Below are 7,500 nucleotides of genomic sequence, written 5' to 3'. Positions count from 1 at the left end.
CAAACAAGCAAACAAACATACTGTTCAATGATATTGCTGGATGTGTTGAAAGTTGTCACCGCATATTTTGCTGGTCAGCATGACTCGAGCGTGTACTAGATATAGATCGTCCTGTTCAGACATCTGTACACCAAGTATCGTCAATTTTTCTTCATAATCTGACACTGTTAAATACCACTGAAGGCTGGTTTTCCAAAACTCGTTAAGTCGATTTTTCTACTTTTTGACAATTTCCATCCACGAGTTAAATTGAAACGTGAATTTTATTTTAAGCATTAAATTGCACCAGAATTTCGATAGGTTTGTATGAAAGTGAAGTTTAAATTAAATATGATGAAATGATAGACCGAATGAGAGAGTTTGTGGTAAATTATCCTCGATATCTCAAAATGGAGAAAACGGAGTTAGGGTGTTTTGGAAAAGCACTCTTCCACTGAATTATCATAAGGATACAATTAACTAGTGGATTTTTGATCAATCAAAGCGCGGGATTTTTCACACACCCTCAAGCTATCTCGAATAACGTCTCATGTTGTTTACAAATGAAGGAAGTTGACATCTCTCTGCTCGTTGTCATTGTTTTTCGACCACTAGGTTTATGATTAGTTTTCAGTAGATTCACTTATCAGACTATAAACATTAAAGGTTACACATTGTTTTTTTTGTGATGGTTCGATTGATCAGGCATGTAGACTTGGTGAGTATTTATCTTAAACACATACCATCCATGGTAATGCCGTGTAGTTTGCCGAGTTGAGTACAACCTGACTTTGTTGTCCAAGGGTTGTCTACTGAATAACATAGCACAACTCTACACACACACAACACAATCAATCAATCGATAGTAAATTTTTATCACCAACCAGCTTTGCTTTAAGCTTAACACATTTTGAATTTGTCACTCCCTACCCCTGTTATCATGGCCCTTGACATCAAATGGCTATTTAAATTTTATATCAACGCATTGTTATATGTACCTACACACGCACATAAAAAGACCAGCATAAAACAATACCTTAATATCATTATGATCATAACATTCGGTATCAAATTGCTTTTAAAGTAATAGACGTCTACACGGGTATAACACGACGGCTTTGGGTTCAGTGAACAGCATATCAGCTCAAAGCAAGTTCACCACATTAAAATTTTATGCCATGGTTCAGTGATAAAATAATGATCTAAAGCCCGCCATCCACGGCACGGGTTTCCAACTGAGGCCGCCATCCATAGCACAGGCTTGACACAGGCTTTCCCTATTCATTTAGTTGAACCGGGTTTTCATAATATGCTCTATCTGTTACTATATTCTTTACTTTTTATTCTCCACAAACATTCATATTCCTTATATAATTCAATAAACTCTAAAGTAAATTCTCTAGATCAAATCGACATATTACTATGCTTAATATCTTTAACTAATGAGGAATAACTGACTTGAATAGAAACTACAAACACGCACCTACTCTGTTCAGTTTCGAATGTGTTGATTTTGTTTTATAGATAGAATGCGCTTGGCCAAAGAGTTCACAACATTGCCATCCGGAAGTATAACGGACCAACACACAAACTCTGTGTAACCATCAACTTTTATAGTCTTGTTAATACAGTTTAGTGAGAACAACTCACAAACGCGGATGGCAAAAACAATAACAAAGGCCTGAGTGACGTCATCTGCATACTATCTATAGTAACCCTAATCACGCTAATCAGTTGTTATTTGTCGCTCGCCTTTTTTTTCTTCTTCAGAAGCAACGGAAACAGAAAATAACTACGAAAACGTCAGGACAAAGGCATGAAATTAGAAACATTTGGTTTCAGGGTGGATGGCGAGGTTGTCTTGTCGGCGTTCAGAGTTTACCTTCATCGAAGTATCGTGGCGAGAAGGGCACAACAGAATGGAAGATGTCTTTAATTAATTAATTCATCAATTCATTAACTCATTTTTGGTTTTCATTTGATATTTCATTCTTTTTCTTTCTTTAAAAAAAATGAAAACATTCAGAACTGTTACAGAGACTCTGCTTCAAGCTATCGACCAATTAGCTTACCTGTGTGTTATGTAAAACACTTGAGTCTTTTATGAAAGATCATATACTGGAATTTCTTGAGTCTTATATTATATTACACGAGAGCCAACAGGGTTTTAAAAATAGATCGTGCATCACCCTATTACTCCGTGTGATGAACGTGTTTTACTAAATGGATAAATGAACGAAAAATCATTTATGTAATATATTTAGATTTAATGAAAGCTTTCACCTCTGTTCCTCACGGAAGGCTTTTTCTAAAATTAAATGTTCATGGTACAGTTGGAAATGCTTTTGAATGGATCAGATCATTTTTATAGAGCCATTGTCATAATGATTTGATAAGAAATAAGGCTTCAGACAAGTCATAAGTGGGGTCCCTCAGGGTAGTGCACTTGAGCCATTATTATTCACAATTTACACAAATGATCTCCCTGATATTATAAATTCAAAATGTAAGATTTTTCAGATGATACCAAAATCAATTATTCTACACCAAAATTGGCAACTCTTACAGACTTATTTATATGCTTTATTTTTATGGTCTCAGAGTGCCAATTAAGTTTTAATGTTTAAAAATGTTAACTTTTGCATGTTGATAGAAAAAAACCCTGCTTATGTTTACTACGTGAAACCAGTTGGTACTGATTTACTATCTGTTACTGAGACAGAGATTAACATTGGTGTGATTGTTTTTATCGAGAATTAATCTTTGATGTTCATATCCGCGATTGTATTAACAGAGCAAACCGGATGATTGGTATTATTCGTAGGAATTTTTCTCTTTCTGAATGTTAACATGTCTTCAATTATATAAGTCGATCATTTGACCCATACTTGAATATGGTAACTATATATGCAGCCCCAATTTCAAACAGCAGTCAATTGTTTTAGAAAATGTCCAAAGACGGACAACAAAGATTTTGAACGAAACGAACGATTTAGCCCTCCCATCTCTAAAATGCAGAAGAAGGGGGGGGGGGGGTGACTTTATACAGTTATACAAAATTGTGATCAAATTGACGACCACAATACATTTTTTAATTCCCACGTAATCTCTACTCGCGGAGACAAATACAAAATATTTATAATGCATTCTTCAAATTATTCCGGATATTTTTATTGTAAGGACAGATGAATCATGAAACAGTTTGGAATTTATAGCCAAATACTCCAAAACTAAAAATCATTTTTAAGATGCACTCGACAGGGAGCTCTTTAACTTAAATGTTAATTTGATGAATAAGTTTGTAAATGATATATATTTTTTATTGTTTATAATGCAAATGATAGTCATATCAGTTATGATTATATCACGAAATTAAAAACCTGAACCTTTCTTTTTTCACAGGGTGTTTAAAGGCCTTGGACCTAGGCAACCCTTACTGTGATATGGTATGGTATGATTTGATTTAATATTGACATGAGTATCCATTCGATTTTATTTTCTCGCCTTTGATTCCGGTATTAGTTATCAGTCATCATCATCATCATCATCATCATCATCATCATCACCATCATCATCATCATCATCATCATCATTTTTATTACTATTATTATTATTATTATTGCTATTAATGCTATTATTGGGGGGCGAAGTGGCCGAGTTGTTAAGGCATTGAACTGTGATCCGGATGACCCGGGTTCGAGCCCCGCTTCAGACACTTTCGTTTTTTTCCTTTAGCAAGATTAACCCCCAATTTGCTCACTTGGACAACATGGGTGATTCCTGTTGACATCAGACATCTTGTTTGATGTGTTATCTATAAACCTTCGTGGAATGCCTAGGCGACGATATCATATGATATCGTGGCGCAAAAGGCATAATTTTTAAAAAAAATTATTATTTTTAAAAAATTATTATTATTGTTTATTATTAATTATATTATTATTATTATTATTATTATTATTATTATTATTATTATTATTATTATTATCATATTATTATTATTATTATATTATTATTATATTATTATTATTATTATTATTATTATATTATTATATTATCATTGTTATCATTATTATCATTATAATAATAATAATAATAATAATAAGTATAGTAGTATAGTAGTAGTAGTAGAAGTAGTAGTAGTAGTAGTAGTAGTAGTAGTAGTAGTAGTAGTAGTAGTAGTAGTAGTAGTAGTCGTAGTAGTAATAGTAATCATCATCATCATCACCACCACCACAACCCCCCCCCCCCCCCCCCAATTAAAAAATTAACCATCAAAGTTTTACGTGTATTTTGGGAGAAAAAGTGATGCCTGGAAAAGTTTTAGATAATTTTTCATTTTTCGGCATTTTATTTTCAAAATAAATCCGGCAATGCTAATTTAATAAATAACAAACCTATCATTGCAAATAATATATGGAGTCTAGTGATGATATCAATCTATGAGAAATACTCACCAGTTCTGCGCGTCAGAGCAATCAAACCAACACACAAAATAATGAGTAGATAATCTTTTACGTTTATAGATGCTGTGCGCTTGGCTAAGAAACTCACAACATCCGGAGAAAAAACGACCAACTCACAAAAATATGTATAACCTTGAACGTTTACAATCTGGTTAATACAATTTAGAGAGAATTATTCATAAACATGGATGGCAAAAAACAATAACAAAGACCTGAGTGACGTCAACTTCGTTCTATCTTCCGCCTGATTGATGGAATAAAAACAATAAAAACAGTTTTTAGTCATGAAAACGAATCCCACAACTGGCGGTCTAAAACCAACGATGAAGTGCAACGTCACGTCAACTTTTTCACGGAAACTCCCCAAGAGCCGTGCTATCTGAGAGGTGGTCGAGCTCAAGAGTCTCCATAAGCCATTTTTGTTTCGTAATGAAAATCTGAATGCTGATTTAATTCATTTTGACATTTTCTGGAATTGATGATTCGCGCGTTACTTCGTATTAATCAATTAGAATATTTTCTGCCATATAGGTCTTTCCGTTCCCTTGAATATTAATTTCCAGTCAAGAAAAAGGCCAGGCAGACATTCCTTAATTCCATAGTTATATTTAGTACATGCCAAACAGACAAATAAGTCAGTCCCACAGTCAATATTTATCACAATATTTTCGGGTGATAGGCAAGTACTTAGGTGGCCATGGGTTGTCAGTTTACGGTTATCGGTTGGTATCAGGGACAAAATATATTAGATATATTTTTAATTTTCGAGTAAAAAATAAACCCACTGAAATGTTTATTCGAATAGTTTTAATAAAATATGTGATAACTAATGACATTTTCAAAAGTGTATGTACTGTATGTTGATCAAATAACCCGAGACTCATGCTGAAATAATAGTAAAAACTGCGTCCACATCAATGGCTTGCCAGCCATAGCAACAAGAGGTCGTATGACCATTAGATGGAAACATCAATTTGATTGGTTTACAAGAAAGAAAGGAAAGAAAAGTGGCCACAGCCAAAAGGCTGCAGACCCTTTCTTGAGATGTTCTCTTACGTTCCATCCGCACTTGTTTCTCTATTTTTACTTGTACACAGAATCAACAAGCTACCCAGGTAATGACCATAATATATCACATTATTGTGACAAGGTAGTGGGTGGAATCGCACTCTAATTTTGTATAACATCACGAATTTCGAGATCGAATCGCACTGCAGCATCAATTTCGAGACGATATCGCATTGTAATTTTGTATAACATAATGAATTATTAAGATGACCTATGACAAAAGACTGTGAACGATGTTTAGGGAAGGCCGATTATTTCAGCCAACAGGCACGTAGTTAAGATAGCTATGATATAATGATATTTTAAGGCACCGAACACTCACGTATGAATTATCAAATAGGCGATATCTTGACCAAATGGTCAGTGATGGTAATGATAAGACAACCTTTCACGTTGTCATCCGATGCCCAGGTCACTCCACAGATTAGCCCTCTCATTTATCTGTGGGTCACTCTACCAAGAATATATGTAGCAGTTCTCGAATGCTTGGCACTGTCGTCCTGTTATGAATGTAACAGTTCTGTCTTGATAACAGGTGGCAGATGACGTAAACGGTTACATGGCCGTTATCAACTGTAACTTGAATATACATACCTACATGCCTAAACCAGTCTTTGACCTGGTAAATACTAACTAGGTAAATTCAACGTGGATATTTATACTTTGAAAGAGAGAGAGAGAGAGAGAGAGAGAGAGAGAGAGAGAGAGAGAGAGAGAGAGAGAGAGAGAGAGAGAGAGAGTGAGAGAAAGAAAGGGAGAAAGAAAGAGAGAGAGAGACAGAGAGAGAGAGAAGAGAGAGAAGAGAGAGAGAGAGAGAGAGAGAGAGAGAAAAGAGAGAGAGAGAGAGTGAGAGAGAGAAAGAGCGGGGGGGGGGGGGGGGGGTGAGAGAGAAAGAAAGGGAGAAAGAAAGAGAGAGAGAGACAGAGAGAGAGAGAGAGAGAGAGAGAAACAGAGATAGAGAGAGGACGAAAGAGATAGAGAGAGAAGGGGGGGGGGGGGGGGGAGAGAAAGAAAGGGAGAAAGAAAGAAAGAGAGATACAGAGACATAGAGAGCCAGAGAGAGACAGAAAGACACACACACACACACACATATACACACACACACACACACAGAGAGAGAGAGAGAGAGAGAGAGAGAGAGAGAGAGAGAGAGAGAGAGAGAGAGAGAGAGAGAGAGAGAGAGAGAATATTGCTGTCTTCATCTATCTACTTTACATTCAGGTAATCTGACTCGTTTTTGTCATTTCTTAAATCGGCGGTGGGTTGAATGCATAATTCCTTTTTCTTATGGAAGATGCTGTAATGTGGTATTTAAGGTGGAGATGAAATTTTAAAATTTAAGAAAGTTTATGTAGTAATTCTCCACACCACACGAGCGTTTTATATAGGTTGTCAGTTCCTGCACTCACAGAATCACCCTAATTAGAATTAAATTAAAAAGAGTTAGAGGTCCTCAACAACTATGATTTTCCTGTTACATATTACATGGAATTATTTAACAGCAATGTTTATTGGCTCGTATAGCTGTCTAAGGATATAACCTTCACAAAATTAAAAAAAAAAAGAATAAGAAAAAACAATAAGTAAAGAATAAACAAATTCCAGTCCAATTTATATTTGACAATGAAAGTAAATCAGATTTATTCTGTTTGAAATATTATGGTATGGTACGAATTTGCATTTTATAATGTTTTATAATATCAATGTTTATGATTCGTCATTCGTCAATGATAAAACAAACAAAACAAAACCACAATATTTGTTTATTGTGATGCTTTATTTCGCAGCAGCTGAGGTCCTTAGCCAAACTGGTCGTCTCTCTGCTGTACTGGTGATGTCGTCTGACGAGCAAGTGGGAGGTTGGCCAGGTCTTCCTATGGCCAAACCAGGAAGGGATAGAAATCTGATTTTTGATAAAATATAAGGATGCCGTCAGATGTCTCCATTGACCTGTCTTCCGGCTGGAATGCCCTCAGACAGGGATAAT

The 7,500-nt window shown here is 35.3% G+C and overlaps 1 protein-coding gene across 3 annotated transcripts in view; it reads right to left on the bottom strand.

The window, feature by feature from the left end:
• The window catches only part of LOC144977175 (choline/ethanolamine transporter flvcr2a-like), a 39,178-nt gene extending 38,045 nt beyond the window's left edge, over window positions 1–1,133 (bottom strand). Inside the window, exons 1-2 of one of the 3 annotated variants that reach the window (XM_078922058.1) lie at window positions 1,016–1,133; window positions 22–630 (exon numbers count right to left, since the gene is read on the bottom strand). The gene's annotated coding sequence lies outside the window, so the exon portion shown is untranslated. Of the gene's footprint in view, window positions 1–21; window positions 631–722; window positions 827–1,015 lie in introns of those variants that run through there. The other 2 variants (XM_078922059.1, XM_078922060.1) reach the window with 2 other exon arrangements.
• Window positions 1,134–7,500: the final 6,367 nt, after the last annotated feature.

This window comes from Berghia stephanieae, chromosome 7, assembly GCF_034508935.2.
Source record: "Berghia stephanieae isolate SIO BIC M18660-M18661 chromosome 7, UCSD_Bste_1.3, whole genome shotgun sequence".
NCBI classification, from domain to species: Eukaryota; Metazoa; Mollusca; class Gastropoda; order Nudibranchia; family Aeolidiidae; genus Berghia; species Berghia stephanieae.
Note: the sequence above shows the minus strand (reverse complement) of the source record. Positions and strands in the feature narration are given on the sequence as shown.